The following is a 19,560-nucleotide window of genomic DNA, read 5'->3' as shown; positions in this document are numbered from 1 at the left end:
GAGGCTGAGGCAGGAGGATCGCGAGTTCAAAGCAACCTCAGCAGAAGTGAGGCGCTAAGCAACTCAGTGAGACCCTGTCTCTAAATAAAATACAACCCAGGGTTGGGGATGTGGCTCAGTGGTCAAGTACCCCTGAGTTCAATCCCTGGTACCCACCCCAAAAAAGAAAAAGCTAATATAAAAATCCTCATTTCTGTTGTATGAAAGTAAGAGCCACATTATGATCTAGGGAACATGTTTTATCTGCTTGAGCCTAGGAGAGGAAGATGGGTGACTTTCCAGCTTAAGTGACGTAAATCTGTGCCCCCCCATAAAATATATTGTTATTACTGTGATTCATTTGGCTTTTTTTTTTTTTTTAAAGTGGACCATGGTTTGTGTGCAGTGGATGAAGTAATTGGAGTGAGTGCCTCTCCCTAGAGACAGAATCAATCACTGTTGTAGAAGATGGTGACATTTTAGAAAGAAACTCTAAGGAAAATGTCATGCTTAAAAAATTAGATTTAAACACACTGGCTCTAGATTGATTTTTATTACACTCAAATGGATACCCTGATTGATTATCAGTCGTACAAATGTTTAGCACATTTCTCACTTCTCTAATAATCAGAATAATCTAATTTTCAATGTCATTTAATGTACTCCATTCAAGGTTATAATAGATCATATTTCTAATAAAACACAGCAATTATGTAATGAATAATACAGGAAGACCAGCATTCAATTTCACTTGATTTTAAAGCAATGCTGAGGGAAGGTCTTGGATGAATCCGCTCCTTTAAATGGGATGTACATTTTGCATCTTTACCTGCATGATATCGGGTATTTTCTTCCTGATGATGATCCAAATGGAGTTTTGCCAGAGAACTTCACCCCACCAAGGAAAAATTCTTGGGAGGAAACAGCAAGTTTTGAATCCTTTTAATATATGTTATCAGTGCACCTGGAGAAAAGTGACAGTTTGCCAAGTTATTTATTGAGTTTCTCTAGTAATTGCTGCTTTCTCCTCAGTTTTGATATACATTCCCTGGAGAAATACCATATTTTAGTTCTAAATATTTTCCCAGTATCCAAGGTGGCAGCAGCTGATGTTAGGGAGGTTTTAGGGTAAGCCTTAGAGTGTCTAATTTGGAGGAGGGCCTGGCTCTATATTTAGAACCTAATATGTACCTGATTATGTTTACTGTGGGTTTGTTTTTTTGTTTTGTTTTGTTTTGTTTTTTAAGAGAACTGACTCACTTTGAGAAGTAAGTTGTGCTTTTTATATTTGTGGTTTGGAACCAATTCCAGTCAAGTCCAAATCTAGGTCAGTAATTATGAATTATTCTCTCATGGTGTGCAGGTCAGTTAGATGATCTTGCAGGTATGAAATAGTATCACAACCTGGTGGCCCCCCAAGCAGTAGAGCTGAAGGGGTTTCTCCTTTTATGCTGTGGTCAGGGGGAGGGGCCTGAGGGGGCAGCAGGTAGAACAAAGGGGAATAAAGAGGTACACAGCCTAAGGGCATTCTGTGATTAAAGGAAGATTAGACATAAGACCCACTCTAAAACTGGTCTTAGATATGACCCTGGCAGCCAGGCATGGTGGTACACACCTGTAGTCCCAGCGGCTTGGGAAGCTGAGGCAGGAGGATCACAAGTTCTAAGACAGCCTCAGCAACTTGGCGAGGACTTCAGCAACTCAGCGAGACCCTGTCTCAAAATAAAAAATAAGAAGGGCTGGGGTTGTGGCTCTGTAGCTAAGCACCCCTGGGTTCAATCCCTGGTACCAAAAAAAAAAAAAAAAAAAAAAAATACACACACACACACACACACACACACACACACACAGGACCCTGGCATATGAGAACTGCAGAAGATCTGAAGTTTCCAGAGGGTTAAGCTGAAGTAAATGACAGATCAGTCCAAACAAGATACCAGTTAACAGATGAATGTCAGGTCCTAAGTCAGACTCAGCTAAGTCAGTGGTGGACACACAGACTGGGGAAGAGCAGAGCTGAAGATCTGACCATCATGGTTGTGTCTCGGTACTGATGTCTTCACTCTAAAGGTGTTTGACTAATCAGAGTGAAAGTCTGCATATCCCTCTGTGTTTGCAGCTGATGGGGGCACACCTTGAAACATTATTGTCTTGTGTTTTTAGCGCCACATTTTAAGAGGGAAGTTACCTAGGACTGAACATCTTTCAAAGCAGTGGAACAAGATGGCGTGAGACCGTGAGGCTGTGGACTGAGATGCAAGTGAACACATGGAAATTCATAGGTGGAAGAAAGTAGATGTAAGGAGAAGGTCCTGCTCTAAACTACTTGAGGGCCTAGGAGAAAAAGGAAAGTTATAAAGTCTGCTGCCATCCACCAAGTGCAGATCTCTGCAGCACCTCTGTGAGATTCCCACTTTTTAATAGTCATGGTGACAAAGACCAGGTAAATTGCCTACATTTGTATAACTGCTAAAGTCACAGACTCAGGATTTAAACTCAGCTCTCTCCCTCCCACCTGGATCTTGTGATCTTACCATAACTGAGATTTCTCTGTAGATCAATTCTAGATGATCCAACTGCAGAATTCTGTATGTCCCTATTCAGGATGTGTGCTCAAAATCATCACTGATATTTGGAAGCAATCCAAACATAAAGAGAGAATACTCTCATAGGACTCAAAAGAAGATGAGGTTAATCTGAGAATACTTGATGCTTAAGTAAGTGAAGTTGAATAAACAGGAGCCCCTGATAATTAAGATACTTGGCAGTAAAAATTGTCCACACTGGAAAATAGCAATTCTTGGGACATCATAAGATTTCCTAGATCCTTGAGGAAAGGGTGTATGCATCTGTCTCTCTGTTATTCCATCTAGGTTGTAGGATGAACTACTCAGTCTACAAAAATAGTGTATACTGGGTAGATCATTAAAAAAAAATAGAAATTTTCTCCCATTTCAATAGGCTGGGAAGTTCAAAATTAAGGCTCTGGGGATGTTTGGTGAGGGCCTGATTTCTGATTCATAAACAACTATCTTCTTGCAACCTCACATGCTGGAAAGGAGAAGTAAACTCTGTCGAGACTCTTAGAAGGACCCTAGCCCCATTCAGAAGTGTTCCACCTTCATGACCTCCTCATCTCCCAGCCGGCCACCTCTGAATACTGTTACACTGGGGATTAGGTTTCAACATACCCTTCCATTCCTTCTTTGGATGATGCTTTGCTGACAACAGTTCATCTGGCCTGGAGGTGGAGAATTGAGGCTTTGGAATACATGTGCTCCTTGGTGGAGAGAGTGACCACATATATCATCACACTTCAAGAGTGAGGAGAGAAGGCCCGACACAGTGGCACATGGCTATAATCCCAGCCGCTCAGGAGGCTAAGGCGGGAGGATCACAAGTTCAAGGCCAGCCTCAGCAACTTAGTGAGGCCCTGAGCAACTTAGCAAGATCCTGTGTCTCAATAAAAAATTAAAAAAACAGATTGTGGATGTGGCTCAGTTGTTCTGTGCCCCTGGGTTCAATCTCCAGTACCCGCCCCACCTACCCACCCACCAAAAAATAAAGAAAAAAGACAGAAGACACTCCAGAGATAGGGAATCCTTTGGATGGACTGGGAGATAGGCCTTGAAGGAATCCCAGAATGAAGGCTCAGCAAGTTGAAGTTTCTATGCTTTCTCCATCATGTCTTCAAAACTCTTTTCCGTCAACCTGGGAGTCAGCAATAGTTCTATGAGGGGGAATGGGGAATCCTTTTGAGGATAGTTAGCTTGAGGCACTTTTTAATAACCATGTTTCATCATTCTTGGCTATTGTTTTGAAGTTAGGAGTCATCCTAAGAGGTTCCTTAGCCCACTGATCTTGCCTTGTTTTTAAATAAATGTGGATATGAGCAAGAGCCCTAGGACGAGATGTCCAAGCCAATAATCATACCTAACCACGAGTCCTTCTGCAGTTAAGATGCAGGGTAGTAAAAATAGTCTATATGATTGAAAATGGCAGTTACTAGAGCTGACTAACCATGATGCAATTTCCTGAATTTGGTTAAAAGACTAGGGGATAAGTAGGAGAACAGGCTAGAAAGAGGAAAGAAAGTCTGATGAAATTAATGAGAAAAATACTATTTTAGAGTCCAGCATTCCTTTCCAGCTTAAGATCTGGCCAACCCTCAGTGCATGCAGAGTTAGGCCTCAGGACAATGAAATTGGCGGGGTTGGGGAGGGCTGCCAGCTCTTGGTTGTTAAGCAGAGGGGACTTGGTGAAGGGGAGGGAGACCATCCTCACCTCTTGACCACCCCGCCTGTGTCAGGCATGTTTCTAGGATAGCCAACTCGGCCTGGGGTCTGTCAGTCAGGTGGACACCCCCACACAACTCTTCCAGTCTGGTTCCCCAGCTCAGGTTTTTGGAAGGTCAGTCTCACCCTTGACCTCTCTCTCTCTACTAAAATCTCCATGAAGGAGGTAATACTTCTCCCCTCCCCTAAAATGAAGCAAGGGTGCCATAAAATTTTATGAAAAACTTTTTAAACACTTATGGATGAAAAAGACTCAATTTCTAAGGTTGGCTTCAAAAATAGTCTTGGGGGAGGAAATAGGATGGGACATGAGTTGAGCACTGAACTGGAGATTGAGTGAATGGGGCTCCTTATCATGCTCTCTAGGGATATTTGAACTTTCATAATAAACATCTTTAAATATAAATATTCCAGTTGTCAGGAGTAGAAAAATTAACAACATGCCGTGAAGGATGATTATGAGTTTTGAAGGTTTAAAATGAAAAACAGAGACCCTACAGAAGAAGGTGTGTATAATTCACTTGCTGAATATTATGAAATGCAAATATTAGGAAAAGTAAGTGTTTAAATATTTAAAATTTTAGTTCTAGGAGGATGATTTATTTTCTGCCCTATTTTGCATTTCTTTTTTTTCAAGGAAAGATTTGAGTACACAGAAGAGCTATCTTGGTTGCTGTCTGTAGAACTTTCCTGGCTACCTAGTCTCTTATTGACCTTTTATTGGATGGGAGCCTCTGTCTGGCAGGGTGGGGGTGGTCTTTGCCTCTGGCACTCAGGTAGTCTCCCCGTCACTTGCAGAATGATGGATAGGGTAGCAGATAACATCTTTGTAAAGAGTACCTGGGATCACTGCAGCCTTCCTCTCCATCTCTGTGGATCACATCTGGCTATTTGTGAGGGTCCCTTTTTGGTTAGTTTACCTTCCAGAAGAGCAATAGGCCATGCAAAGGCTTTGAATGCTTATGAAGGAAGAATTTCGGGAGGAGGACTCCGTCTCTGACCCCAGATCATCTGAGATGTCACACCTAACAATTTAGAGCAATGAATAAACCCCACTCATCATATCTTTTGTGTTGATGCTCCCTCAACCTTAACATCTGTCCCCTCCAGTGTCTGGTACCCACGTGTTAAATGTCTTTGTAGGAACTGTCATTGGGTCCTCACTGCATCGTGGCAGGTTTGGAGGCTAAGCTTTGTAAGAACCGAAACATCCTCTGCATTTCTGACACACCTTTTAGAGACTGCAGCCTCCGTTCCTGGCCTTCTTTGTTACCAAGGTCTTGACTGAAGCTTTTCCCTCAGCCCAGAATGTTCTTCACCTCGTTATCTGTTACTTGGCTCAAATGTTCCTTCCCCTGTGAAGATTTCTCTAGTCAACCTCCTCCCTGCTTCTCTGACTGGGCAGAAGCCTACGTCACACGAGTCTGCTATAATATTCCCCCATCAATGTTCCCAGCTGTAAAGGTACATCCATCTGTGTGTGGTTGGGTGAGGAGCATCTGCATCTAACTCAGACCAGGAGTCTGGAAACGCCGCAGACCATTATCAGAGCAGGGGAAAGTAGATTTCTCAATAGAAAATGTCTGGGGGAAGCTGAGGGTGGGTCCCCATTGCTGTGCAGAAAAAAATGATTGACTTCTACTCCACTGCCTGTTATTGGAAATAACCTGAAAAGCACACTGCGGGGAGGGGCAGGGTTAGTGATGAGTATTTTTTTCCTATTTATTACATTTACTTTCTTCCCTAATTTGGATTTATTGCATAGATAACTTTTTTTTTTTTTTTAAACAATTGATGACATTCTTTAGCACACGGATTGGTAAACAGCAGCCCATGGGTTAAATCCAGGCCGTGGTTTGTTTTAGTCAAGAAAGTTGTCTGGAAACACAGTGCATTTGTCTACAGCCTTGGCTCCTTTTGGACTATACAGATCAGAGTTGAGAGGTTGTGACAGAGGCTACCACAGTCCTCAGAGCCTAAAATATTTCAGTGTGGACAATATTTTAGGGGGAAAGCCCCCATCCCTGGCGTAGCTATGACTCCATGAGCATCCACATCCACCTCCTTCACCATTAACCTCTCCTGCGTCCACTGCAGTGCCCAGCACAGCATAGCATTGGTCACTATGAATATGTGAGTAAAGTTAGTGAGTGGACAAATAACTAAATTGACCAATAGCCACTCTAACTTGTATATTTAATTTATGGAAAGCTATTTTCCCCAATATAAGCAAACCTTTCTGTTCATCGACATCTATAAGAGATCTCCATCAATAGATACAGTAGATTCCTGGGCATCCTCTGGGAGTTGGTTCCAGGACCCCTGCAGATACCAAGGCTCTCAAAATCTGCGGACACTCAAATCCCCTGTACAAAATGGTGCCTTGTTTGCCTATAATCTGTGCAAACCCTCCTGTATACTTTTAATCATCTCTAGATTACTTCAATATGTCATTCAATGCCAATGCTGTGTAAATAGTTGTTAGACTGTATTACTTAAGAAATAATGACAAGAAAAATAGTCTCTGCATGTTCAGTAGAGATGCAGTTGTTGAAAGATGGTTTCCATGGAGCCTGCAAATGTGCGCCCACAGATACGGAGGCCAACTGTACTTACCTGCTCCCCGGCCCTTGCAGACATCTCCTCTGCCCATGCTTCGTGACCACTGCCCCCTCCACATCTCCTTCTCCTGCATGTTTTTATTCTTACTGTTATTGGACTCGCCAGTATCAGACATAATGTTGGACATGTATTTGTTTATTGTCTGCCTCCCTCTACAAGGAAATGAATGTCAAGAGGTTGAGTAGGTTGTTTGTCCCCAGGGCCTAGAATGGTCCCTGGGACATGGTACTCAGTCAGTATGGCCGAGCACATGTAGCATAGGTTGCTGCACCCTGGGACTTCTTTGTACGTACCCCAGTTTTCCCTGCTACACTTAAATGCCGTCTGGTGCGGATTTTCCACCTCCAGGTATGGACCTGTAAACTGGTGGCCACGGATGCGGAGATTCGGCTCCCCTGCTTTCTGCTCCGCGCGTGGGGTGTCGTAGCCTCCTCTCTACTGTAGAAGGCAGTAGCAGATGTCCTTTTGATTAAAAATGGGGGAAAAGCACGTTCTGCATTGGGTGTGGGTGTTAGAGGAAGGGCACAGGAAGTGCACTGTGAGGCTCTGGCAGGGACGTTCTGCGTGTTATTTCTTGGTCGTCTTGCACTTTTTTGACCCCTTGCAGAAGTATTCCCAGGGATAGAAGCTGGATTCTCTGTTAAAGTCAGACATCCAAGTCTGTGGCTGTAAACTATGCAGAGAATGGTAAAGATGGCTTGCTTTCTTTTCCAAATGACTCTCTGGAGAAATAAATACCTGAGAATTAAAGTTCTATAGGGCAGTAAGAGGATTTTTGTGCACTAAATAGGATTCAGCAATCCTTTACAGAGGAGGCAATTGAGGATGATCTATTTATATTGAGAAACTGGTAAGTTCCCTCGGGGGAAGGCTCAGTTGTCTACAATTCTGGCCAACACTTCAAGTGCTCAGACTGACTTGGGGGCGTGGCTTATTTCTGCTGGTTCATTTTTCTAACATTTTCTTTGAGTAGCACATGTGGCCTGAAAGTGACCCCGCAGTGGCATTCAGGGCAGCCAAGAGCAAGTAGAGAAATTCCTTAGTTACAGTCCTCATTACATTCTCATTAGGAACACTAATCTTTGGAGAAAGAATAAAGTTTTAAGAATTCTTTCAGGAGCACTATGTAGTTTTGGAATTCAATAGACTTGAGTTCCAATCCTGCCCCTGTAAGTGAATGGTTGTGTGACTTTTAAGGTCTTTGTCATGTGAAACCCAGTAGCAGTACCACCTACCACAGAGTTGCTATAGCATTAAATGAGATAATATATGATAAGCACTTAGCACAGCACAGTGAGGAAATCCCCTGGAGGGAGGGTTGCCCGTTAGCTGAGGCAGACATGCAAGAAGTCTGGATCACGTACCAAATTAGTGATTTGAGAAGCTGTGACAGAGGGATGTTTGGAGTTTGAATTTCCAAGGTGGGCTGGAATCTCTCCCATCTTTGCATTTCAGAGACGACGGGAAGGGGTGGTCAACATTTTGTCTGTAAGGTCCCCGCTGCACTCTGCTTCCACATGCCATTATGCTCTTCCTCCCCCACGCACGGAGCCCACGCATTTCCGTGAAAGCAGGGACTTTGACTTTGTGCCAAGCCTCTCTTTCACATTACGTTAATTCCTAGAAGACAAGAACTGGAAGGAGCAAAATGCAGGACGAAGGGATTCGCCATCGCTTCCCATGGCGACCATTCCGGTCCTCAGTGGGCTTCTCCGGAGGTTCTGCCAGTAGCCAGTCGCTTCTGAGGGTGAGACTCAGACACCATTTGTCCATGGCGCAGATCACAAAGGCCTCTTGGAGGCACGTGGCACCTGGACCCCACACGTCTGCTCCTCCTTCTTTGGTCACCACTGTGCAGGCTGCAGACAGGCTGTCATATGGAACCCTGCCTGGCGTCCCTTACTCTGGTCCCTCCCTAATTCAGACATCCCTCTTCTTTCACCTGCAACTTCTAGCAGCCACCTCAGCCTATCTCTCTCCCCCAATCATTTCTTCATCATGAACAAACAAACTCTTTTCATAATATCACTGCCCGCATCCACCGCAATGAACTTGGCAGGGCTCCTAGCTCACACGTGAACCTCGAGCTGTGGTCCAGCCTCTAGCCTCTACTGCATGGCCGGCCCCCATTCCTCGCAGCCCTTTCCTCCGGGCCTGCAGATCTGCTCCGCCTCTGTCTGCACCCGGGAAAGCACTTGGTCTTCCAGCCTGGGGCCAGCGGGAGCCGCCTCTTGCTTTGGATCCGGCTGCAGACAGCTCTTAAGTGAGGGCATCTTCTGAGATCCCGCTGCTCCAGGCTGACTCTACAGGGAGCCTCTGCAAATCAGCCATCGCAGACTCTGGGCAATTCACGTATCCTTTTCGTGCTTGTCAACCTGGGTGGTTTTACTGACCTCTTACAGGTTTGATTCTGGAAACCCATGTTTTCAAGTGCTTGGCCTTCAGTTTAGGTGCTAGGTTGATTTTTGAAGGACTTTCTCTGTCCTCCTCTTAACCTTCTTCACCCTCAGTCTGGCTTCCTTCCTTAGTGCTCTGGTGTGAATCTTCTCTTGAAAGTGTCTACTTTCTCCATTGCCAAAACCAGTGACCTTTGCTCCCTCTTCATTCTCTCTGACCGACCGGCAGCTACAGTGGACCTTCAGCCAGACTCTGCTGCTGCTTCAGATTCTTTTCTCTATCGGTTTCTCTGGTTCTTTATTATTCGGATTCCTGCCCATTCTTCATCTGCTCTTATCATGGTAGCCTGATCCCTTGTCCACCAGACCACTGGCCACTCCCGAAGGTCAGTTCCTGATGCCGTCCCCACCTCTCCCTTCTCTCTTACATTATCGATCTCCTCCCATGACTTCAACGGTCATCTTTAAGGGCTGGACTCCGAAATGATCTAATTTAAGAGCCATTCTCTAGCTAAATTCACAGTGCTATCTCTCTAACAGCCTCTGGAATTGCCACCTGGATTTTTTATTTACCTCTCTTCAAACCATAATTTTCCTGCCCCATATTGGATTTTCTACTCCCTACAGGCTACCAGTTTTTTCCTCTGGTGTGGTACCATGCATAGCCCAGTGCCAGGGTTAAAAGCTTACTGTTCCCTCTAAGTCTCACTCTGTGTCCCCCTGTTGAGGGTGTTCTCAAGGCCATGGCACCTTTCCTTGCAGGCCCTCCTTCCATGTCCCTCCTCCTCCCTCTTCTGTATGCTCATCCCGTCTTTTTCTCCCTACCAGGCCCTGGTTTCCACTGTGTGCTATGTTCAGACCAGACACCCCCTTCTCTTTCCCACATGATGCTGTATTCCTGGGTTATTTGCTCCCCTCTCTCACATTCAGAATGTTTTCCCTCCTCCTCTTTGCCTCCCACAATGACACCCCATCCTCTGAGGCCATCCCAAAACTAACTTCCGTCAGGTAGCCATGTTGCGTCTGACCCCTACGCCTTGGCACGCATTGTTCTCTTCACCCAAGAGGCTGGGGATGGTAGCTCAGTTGGTAGAGTGCTTGCCTAGCATGCATAAGGCCCTGGGTTCAATCCCCAGCACCACCAATAAAAAAAAAAAAAGTGTTTCTGAAAAGAAAAATAGTATTTTCCTCTTCACCCTCAATTCTTCCTGCCTCTAGGCTCCACTTGTTTAAGAAATATAGTTGAGCATCCCATATGGGAAAGGTACTGCACTGTGCACTAAGGATACTGAGTGAATAAGACCGGCACACCCCTCCAAGGCACAGAGCTCAAGACCCCACAGGCTAAACCATCGGTCCTATCATCTGAGTTCCATCTCACCGCCTACTCCTTAGATGTGGTCTGCTTGTTACCTGAATCAATGAGTGACTGGCATATAGCTTAGTGCATGGCAGTCATTTGTTTAGTTGATTTTGCCTTCCCTAGAATGCAAATCTCTTAAAACAATACCCTCAATTATTTCTTTAACATTGGCCACAGTACCAGACACACTGTAAATATTCCTATTTTAACAGAAGAAGAAACAAATGGATGAATAGAGGGATGGCTGAATGGATGGGTGGACAGATGGATGGATGGGTGGACAGATGGATGGACAGACAAATAAATAGATGGACATATAGATGGATGGGCAGATTGATGAATGAAAAGGTGGTACAAATGGATGGACAGCTGAATGGGTAAACAAGTGGGTAGATGGAAGGATGGACAGATGGATGGTTAAATGAATGACTGACAGAAGGACTGGATAGACACATGGATAAATAGATATGTGGACAAAGAGATGGCCAGACAGATAGATGTATTGGAAAAACAGTTAAAATACACTCAGATTCATCACTATTAGTGAAAAACCTATGGTTAATTGAATAAGTCCAATCGTGGACTGGCATATATTTAGTACATCACTTGCCAGTTCTCTAAAAAATAAAATTAATAGAATGTGTTTAGAGCAAAAGTTATACCAAAGAATTACACTTGATGATTTTGAAGACCTTTAGGAAAACCTTCAAGAACCCTGTTGAGAATCATTTGGGTACACAACAGGCATAAGCCATTTGAAATGCTGTCAAGTGAGAGTTTTTCGTTTTCCATTACTAAATATGTAATATGAACACCCACGCAGCTATGCGTAGAACATTTCTCCAGTGATTCGTGTTTCTAAAATTTATTTGACAATGTGCAAGAACTTCTCCACGTTAATATCCTAGAAAGGGTATTTGGCAAATATCCGGAAAACTTGCAGGCCATTTGTTTATCTCTTTCAAATGCCTTCTTGACACATGGATAGCTCATGAAGAGATTCATCAAATGTGTCAAGCTGTTCTTAAAAGTTTGAAGTCCAAGGAGGTAAACATGGTCACATCTGTTTACTAAACCAAGTTCAGATCCATAGTCCTTCTACTTAGAGTTGAAGCTTTTGAAAAATTAAAAACTGGTTTCCCTATGCTTTGTCTTCCCCTTAATCTCCAGTAATATGACACCAGTCTGTAGCATTGGTCTTGCCTTAGATAAAAATTCCTTCCTCCTTACTTTCCTCATTTTGTCCTTTCCTTCCCACCCTTTTTCCTTCCTCTCTTTTTTTTTATATCTTTTTTGTTTCTGTCTTTCTTCTTCCACTGCTGTCTTAATATTATCACATTTCAGCACATTCCACGTACATCAAACTTGTATTTATTTGATATGTCAAGAGCATTTTCTTTATTATTATTTTCCTTTATCATGAGAAAAACTCATTCCTTATTTGATTCACTATCTCCAGTCACTCCAGGACTGAATAACTATTCATTGAATAAGTGAATTTTGGTATAGGACTCCAACTATTTTTGAATATCTTACAGTGTGTTGCATTTATAGACCTAAATAGATACGAAAATCATATGTGTGATGGGTAAAAGTTAATGTCTTCACTTTTTAAATGAGAAAACTGAGACTCAAAGACCTTAAGAGATTATCATAAGTTGTAGGCCTTTGGAATTCTACTACTGTCTCCTTTTCACAATTCCAGAGTTCCTTCCATTTTAAGATCTACAGAGAACAGTTCCATCATTTCCATGTGTGGTAATTGATTTGGGCACAATCTGAAACTTCGAATTGCAGGAGTGACAAATTGTTTTCTTTCTTGCCTTAACTACTGAATAAAGGCAATCATTGATTCAAATACTCCATGTGGCATAAGGCACGTGGGTGTGTGCTGCTGTTGTATGAAACCACTCTTTCACCAACTGTATCAGTCAGCTGTAGCTGTATAACAAATCACCCCAAAGTTCAGTGACTTTAAATAATAAGCACTTGTCATTGCTCACAAGACAATGGGTCAGATGGGCTGAACTTCTGGGCTTGCTGGGTCCCCTTATGAGTCTGTGGTCAGTTACCGATTGGGTAGGCAATTCTGGCTGTCCATGTTCTTTCCCAGGCTTAGGGGTAGGCTGGTTCCAGGATGGTCTAGGACAATCTTGGTTGGAATAACTGGGCTCTCCTTCTCATGGTCTCTCAGAATTTCTGCTTTTCAGAACTTTTCCCAGTTTAGAAAAAAATCATTTCTATTAAAAATTTTTTAAAAAGCATTTTAAGTGAAAAGGATGATGTGAATGTCAGGGAAAACATCAGTTCATTTGCTGAAAATTAACTGGGTTCAGAGGACAGTAGGAAATGAAAAATGTAGCCATTAGGATTTATCATGATAGATATTATTGTTTAATATGTGAAAGCCCATAACTTGCTATAGAGAACATATAGGATTCAGAACAAGATACCCGTTTATCTGGAACCATCTGCTACCAGGAAATTTCTTTTTGCCCTTCCGCCCCCTGTCAAATCAGATGCTGTTTCTCAAAGGCAGTGTAACCCACTCCATGAAAGGAATATAAATTGTGTGTGTGTGTGTGTGTGTGTGTGTGTGTGTGTGCATGTGTGTGTGCCTGCTCAACTTTTTACCTGAGATATATGTGACCCTCTTTTAAGATTATTGATTCCTGACTCTGAGGTTGCCTGTCTTTTTTTCCCCAAAAGTTAAAAGACTCATAAAACATCATTTCAGAGACATGAGGGCAGATGGGGTTGCAGCCAAGGTGAACTTCAGCTTCACATAGCAAAGAAGCTCCTGCCTGTGGAAATGGGTCGTGGAAGTGACTGTTGAACTCCCCTTCTTGTTTGGAAAGCTTCAAAAACAAGTGAATTGATCGTGGCGTATGTGTGTAAGTTTACTCCAGGTTTAAAAGCAGAGGGGCCAGCACCAAGGTCTTAAATTTCCATTTTCCATCTTTCAGGTTTATATCCTCAGCCAAGGATATATCCTCAGCTCAGCCCCATCCACTTTGGGAATTTTTTTTTTTTTTTTTTTTTACTGTTTGTTCGTTTTGGTACTGGGAATCCACCCTAAGAGTGCTTGACCACTGAGCTACATCCCCAGTCCTTTTTTAATTATTATTTTTTATTTTGAGATAGGGTCTACACTAACTTGCTTAGGGTCTTGCTAAATTGCTGAGGCTGGCCTTGAACTTGCGATCATCCTGCCTCAACCTTCTGAACTGCTGGGATTACAGGTGTGCGCCCTTCCTCGTGGCCCACATTGGGTAATTTTTGTCACAAACACCAAACTACAAACAGGTCTGCCACCTGTAGGCAGGACTTAGGAAAAGCCAATGTCAAGAGTGGCCTGTTGCTGAGAGGATTCAGGATTCAAGTACTGCTGATTTTGCAGAGGAGCATCTGAGAGTGTGTGCCATTTCCCAGCTACACACGACCAGCTCCTGCTTTTGCACAGCATTCTGGGATGTTTTCTCTTGCCCTATCTCTGCAGTGGAACTGAAGATATCTTCTAGAGTTCAAGAAAAGAATATGTCACTTAAAAGGGAGCCTCCAAACTCCAGGTCCCCTGCCTTTCAAGGATGGCCACCACGCTGGCCTGTCTGAAAGGAACCCGCTCAGGGCAGCACTGCCCACCCCAGCCCAGACAGGCAGAAACGAGGATCTGGGACCCTCCACCCTCAAGCAGAGGCAGACTCTATACAAAAGCCACCCGCGAATGAGAAATGTGTTTAGAATTGTTTTGAACATTCCATTCGTATAGCCTACCACTCGAACTAATAGGAAGCCTCTGGCATCTGTACATTCAGATATTTCAGGGATTTTCCGCAACTGCTCTGAATAACTTTACGAAGCTGAGCTAGGCTAGAAGATCCTTGTTAAACTCTGGAAATGCTATGTCCAGACGATTTCCCGCAAGACTGGAATATTTCATAGTCTATAAAAATCCTAAGTATGCTCCCTGCTTGCTCACTGGCACTGTGGACACCAGGTCACCCCTTAAACTTTGCAGCTGGGATGGGGCTCCCTGTCGCCTGGGCAAGTCCTTGCACATGCCTACACATGTTGCAGGCTTGGAGAGATGTTCAAAGTCCATTTCACAAACCCTGAAATCAAGGTCCCAAGGAAGGAAAGGACTTTATTTGTTCAACACACACTCTTGGGTGCCCTGCCCTCTGGCTGCTCCAAGAGGCACCTGTCTTAGTGGTGAGAAAATAGAGCCCCAGCCTCTTTCTCTGGCCTTCTTTCTCTGGGTTTGTGTTTGAATCTCCTCGCATAACAGTGGAAGGCAGGGACTGTATCAGGAAAGGGACAATCTCTACCTTCAAGACAGTCTGATGTGGAGGGAGTAATCACTCACCCCTCCTGTACCCACTTTTACTGCAGGAACTGCTGTGTTCATAGCCTGAGCACCAATCCCCAAATCCTCAAATAATGGGAAATGTATGTCTGTAGCAATTAGGAATAGCCCCACCTGCCTTCAGATCCGTGGTCGTTCATTTACATAATTAGTTCAGAAAATGGTTTTTACACTAAGATGAAACAGTATTTGCAGGCTTTCTCTTGAGTCCATCAGTTTGTTCGTTACGGGCCCTCCCCCACTCACGACAAGCAGATAGCTTCCAATCACCAACTGTGACCCATTATTCTTGTAGTTAGCAAGGAGCTGAGGAGTCAAGAAGGGCAAATTTCAGGCTTTAATTTTCAAGCGAGAATAAATAGACCATTATGCTCCCTTTGCTAAACTGAGTATAAAATACTTTATGGACAAAAAAAAAATACCATTGATTGCATTTTCTTTCTTTTTAAAATTTTTGACGCCAAGGAATTTGTAGCAAAGCATTGTTTCATCTCTTCCAGAGTCCAAGAGAGATCCACATCTTTTCGCATGTTTCCTGCATTAAATTTTTATTGTGTGCATGGAAATCAATATTCCAGATACATGCACAAGTGCACACATTAAAATGAACACGACTTCATTTATTTCCATGATTAGACATTCAAATAAAAGTGCTTGGGTGTCTGTTTTCATATTCATAGGTCGAGATCCGTACATCAGAGGTATTTGTATAAGTGACACTTTTATTACATTCATTTCATTTGCAATATGATAGTGGATCATAAATATGTTACTTTTATGCCACCAAATCTGATTTGTAGCACTTAGCCCCTCACAAGGAGAATGCTTGATATTTTATGGAGCACCTTTAGTCCAAGAAGCGCTTGGAAAACATCGGAACAGGTTCTATCAGGTGTATAAATCACATTCGTGACCCTGTGGATGCCCCCCACCCGCCGCTTCCTGGCCACTGCCACAGGGGTAGAGAGCAGTTAGTGATGCCTCTGCGGGCCCCCCAAGGTGACAGTGAAACCTTTAATTTCTGGAAGCAGGAGGCTCAGGTGAGCTCTGACTTGCCGCACAGGCTCTGATAGTGCGTAGAACGTCACATCTAGCCACGTGGCCACTTTGTGGTTCACAAAACAGTTTTTGAACCCCACTGTGGACCAGGTGCTCTATCAGGTCCCGGGGCACAGACAGGCCCATGAAATATGGCTGTTGCCGCCCAGACAGCCGAAGAGCAGGGGGAGGGCTGCGGAGACGGCTCTGAAGTAGAGGTGACAGTGCGGACCCCTCCCCCTGCCTCCCAGGGTAGACTGCGGCGAAAGCTACAAGCCCCATCGTGGATATGCGGTGCTCGTACCGGCCAGGTGTATTTGGAGCGAGACGGGAGGTGGCCATCAGGCAGCAGCGTTGCACAGCCCAGGCTCCCTGCCCGCAAGCCCGCGCTGCCCTCCACGCTCTGGGATGGGGAACCCCCACCAGCACAGGAACACCTGTGCAGAGCTCCACGCAGCCTCCTTCACGCACTCACTATACCGTGCACGCATGGGACACACCCAGCAGAGCGCAGCGGCCAGTTCTGAAGCCGAGCCTGCCGAGTTCAGAACCCAGCAGCACTTTCCGATGCATGGCCTTGGGGAAGTTCCTCCCCTTTTTGTGTCTGCTTCCCATCTGCATAACAAGGCCTACGGAGGACACCCACCCTTTCAGGTTGTGGTGAGGGGCGAATAACCTACGATGAACAGGGGGTTTCAGTAAGTGCCTGGTAGCACCTACCATACTTATAATTAACGCTTCTAATATTGTTATAAAAATACTCCAGGTTGTGAATCACAGTGCCTATAATAATAGTGGCACCAATAGCACTTTATGAGTAATGTCTGTCTCTCGCCATAAAAGAGCTCCCTGATAGCTGGAGCCATCCCTTGTTGTTTGCTATTTCACCCCCCACAGCAGATGGCACATAGTAGGTGCACAGTAAACATCCATTATATGAACAAATAAACAGAACAGTGGAGGAACAAATGAGTCCATCCGCTCATTTGATGCCACTACCAGATAGCTGCTCTGAAAGCATCATCTCTTTTTTTCTCCCCACTTTGCACATTTATTGGTGCATTAGAGTCCTACATAATGATGGGATTTGTTGCTACATATTAGCACATGCACACAATATAGCAATATTTCCCCTTTCCCTCCTCTCCTCCCTCCCCTGGTGATCTCTCTCTCAGAGATGACATGACCCCTGACCTGAGTTCGGCTTATTTCGTTTAACATAATGCTCTCTGGTTCCATCCATTTTTCAGCAAATGCCATGATATCATATTTCTTTCTGGCTGAATGAAACTCCATTGTGTATATACACCACATTTTCTTTATCTACTCATCTAATGATGGACACCTGGGCTGGTTCCCTAGTTTGGCTGTTGTGCATCGTTGAAAGCATCATTTCTTACAGCAAGTCTCCTCTGCCCCCAACGGGACATGGCCCCACACTGACCCCCATAAGTTCTCCGGGTTCAGATCCACCCATTGCTACAAGGAAGGACCTTAAATTCTTCCTGCATAACGAGCCCTCATTGGCCCTTACAGTGTACTTCCTCTTTCTCGTCTAGTGCCACATCCGTCCAACTCTGTGTGGGTGGCACTGCGGTCTGGGAAGAGGGGCTGTGAGAGGAGGTGACGCCGCTGGGCTCCACCCCAGGTGGTGAGCCGGGAGCTGGCACTTGTTGCAGACCTCTGGTTTCCCCTCCCACACCTGTCACCCGCTGCCCCACACTGCCTGCTTACCAGGTGGTGAGCCCCTGCCCTTCTCCCCGCCAGGAGCTCCTGACCAGGAGGCCTCAGAGAGGCCAATCATCCCCTGCAGCTGGCCAGAGCCCCCCATCCCCAGGGCCATGGCTTCCTGTGCACTGTGTCATCTCATTGATTCTGATGCTCCTTGGCAGTCATCCCCATGCCTGGTCCAAATGCCACATCTGTCTTCCACCATAGTTTAAAAACCATGGAGCAAAGTAGCAGCCAAAGGCACATATTTGGAAGACTTTCCTTCAGCTTAGGAAGCTTCGTGTAGCATGGCTTCACGTTACAGGTGTGGAGGAGATTCTGGGGTTCCAGGAATCCTCAGATAGGCAGAGGTGGTGGGACGCTGCTTATGGAGGATGAGAGGGGTCTGGAGGGTGACCTAGGATTATGCACTGGTCTCTGGCAACCAGCTGCTGAGGGTGCTCATATTTGGACCCCAAAGCACAAAAGATGGTGCTCTAGCTTTGCAGCTGATGTTTTGCAAATGGCTGATGCTGTCACCACACAACCCAGGGATTCCCCTCGTTGGTGCCCCACTGAACCTCACCAAGGTCTGCTTCCCTTGTGACCTGGACTCTCTCTTTTGGCTTCGTTCAGATGCCCCATGGCGACAGCTCAGAGTGTCTCCTCCCTGCCAGGTAGAGCTGTATTTGCTCAAGTAAGTTTTGAGGGCTGGAACAGTGAGCACAGGCCCACACACCTGCTGGCCTGGGACCGTGGGTAACTGGGTAACTCCAGGGTGCTTGTTTGATGGCCCCTCTCTCTGCCTTTCTGCACGTTCCCCTGAACTCCTCACTCCGCCGCTTTCAAACAGGGTGTTCTCGGCCTATCGAAATGGGATGATAATGGCCACCTCACCCGGGTTACCCTGGGAATTCCATGAACTAGACCTCCTAAACTTTCTTAGGTGCTGGCTGGCCCTGGAATACACGGTCATTAACTAGTATTACTCTTGCCACTTTGCATTTGAGTGGTCGAAGGTGCTGTTTTGGCTTCTGAGTCTAGTTAAGGCAGATCCCATGGTTCAGTCACTTGTGGCCCTAGAATTTTAGGGGTGGTTGTTTTGAGATGTAATGCACATGGTATTGGTATTCTTCATTTTAAAGTATACACTTCAATGTTGCAAATTCACAAAATGTTACCACCTTCTACACAGAGGCCAGAACATTCTCATCTCCTCAAAGAAAACCGCATACTTATTGGCACTCACTGTTTATCTTCCCTCTGCAACCCAGCCCTCGGCGACCACCAGTACACTTTGGGCCTATGGATTTGCTTAGTATGATTCTGTAGATAGAATCATACAACACGGGACTGTCTCTTTCACTAAGCATGTTTCCTGGGTTCATCTGTGTTGTAACACGCATCAGTACTGTGTTCCTTTTGATGACAAATAATGCTCCATTGTATAGCTGGACCACATTGTGTTTAGCCATTGATCATTTGATGGACATTTGGGTTGCTTCCACTTTTTTTTTTTAATATTTTTTTAGTTGTTAATGGACCTTTATTTTATTTATATGCAGTGCCAAGACTCGAACCCAGGGCCTCACACATGCCAGGCAAGTGCTCTACAACTGAGCCACAACCCCAGCCCCATGTTTCCACTTTTGAGCTATTATGAATAATGCCGCTATGAAGAGTCAGGTTCAAGTTTTACCTGGACATCTATTTTTAGTTCTCTTGGGTATCTACCTAGGAATGGCTGGATCAATATGATAATGGTGTAACTTCGGGAGGAACTGTCACACT

The 19,560-nt window shown here is 44.7% G+C and overlaps 1 protein-coding gene and 1 non-coding gene across 5 annotated transcripts in view; both read left to right on the top strand.

The window, feature by feature from the left end:
* Positions 1–19,560, top strand: part of Rarb (retinoic acid receptor beta) — a 693,377-nt gene that overhangs the window by 644,716 nt on the left and 29,101 nt on the right. The window lies entirely within an intron of this gene.
* Positions 10,363–10,436, top strand: Trnaa-agc (transfer RNA alanine (anticodon AGC)). Its single transcript has one exon. It is a non-coding gene; the product is annotated as a tRNA-Ala (tRNA).

Source organism: Sciurus carolinensis, chromosome 17 (genome assembly GCF_902686445.1).
Source record: "Sciurus carolinensis chromosome 17, mSciCar1.2, whole genome shotgun sequence".
Classification (NCBI taxonomy): domain Eukaryota; kingdom Metazoa; phylum Chordata; class Mammalia; order Rodentia; family Sciuridae; genus Sciurus; species Sciurus carolinensis.
The sequence above is the reverse complement of the archived record's forward strand: the minus strand, read 5'-3'. Positions and strand labels throughout refer to the sequence as shown.